This window comes from Lathyrus oleraceus, chromosome 7 (genome assembly GCF_024323335.1).
Source record: "Lathyrus oleraceus cultivar Zhongwan6 chromosome 7, CAAS_Psat_ZW6_1.0, whole genome shotgun sequence".
NCBI classification, from domain to species: Eukaryota; Viridiplantae; Streptophyta; class Magnoliopsida; order Fabales; family Fabaceae; genus Lathyrus; species Lathyrus oleraceus.
Genome location: NC_066585.1, coordinates 98,473,609 through 98,474,375, shown reverse-complemented (window position 1 = coordinate 98,474,375; position 767 = coordinate 98,473,609). Strand labels below are relative to the sequence as shown.

Below are 767 nucleotides of genomic sequence, written 5' to 3'. Positions count from 1 at the left end.
CATGGTCAAGGCTACTGATTTCGTACATTCCACCCTTTGTTTGGGACTTTTCTACTGAAGTTCTTTCACCTCTCCATTGGCAATGGTTTTGGGCCATGTTTTCAATGAGCTGATAGGCTTCGTTGTATGGCTTGTCCATAAGTGCACCGCCCGCGACATCGTCTACTGTCAGTCTTGTGTTATACAGAAGCCCATTGTAAAATGTGTGAATGATCACCCAGTCTTCGAGACCGTGATGTGGACATATCCTCATCATGTCCTTGTATCTCTCCCACGCTTCGTAGAGAGATTCTACATCTTTTTGTCGAAATCCATTGATTTGAGCTCTCAGCATAGCAGTTTTGCTCGGCAGAAAATATCGGGATAAGAAAACGTTCTTCAGTTCTTCCCATGTCGTAATGGAGTTGGAGGGCAAGGATTGCAACCAAGCCCAAGCTCTGTCTCTTAGTGAGAAAGGAAAGAGGCGCAGTCTTATCGCATCTTAAGATACACCATTCACCTTTACAGTGTCTACGTACTGCACAAACTTGGTCAGGTGTTCATTAGGGTCGTCCGTAGGATTTCCAGCAAATTGATGTTGTTGGACGGTCGATAATAGTGAGGGTTTCAGCTCGAAATCGTTTCGATTGATAGCAGGGGCAGCAATGTTGTTGTGAGGTTCTTGTTGGGACGGGGTAGCGTAGAATTTAAGAGGACGATTCTATGGTCCTTCTTCAGCCATGGTTGGTTTTTCTTCTGGTTTAGTAGGAAAGAAGATATCGGGAATA

At 44.7% G+C, this 767-nt stretch overlaps 1 non-coding gene across 1 annotated transcript; it reads left to right on the top strand.

Annotated features, from left to right (window-relative positions):
* Positions 1-227: 227 nt before the first annotated feature.
* Positions 228-334, top strand: LOC127109775 (small nucleolar RNA R71). Its single transcript, XR_007797028.1, has one exon. It is a non-coding gene; the product is annotated as a small nucleolar RNA R71 (small nucleolar RNA).
* Positions 335-767: the final 433 nt, after the last annotated feature.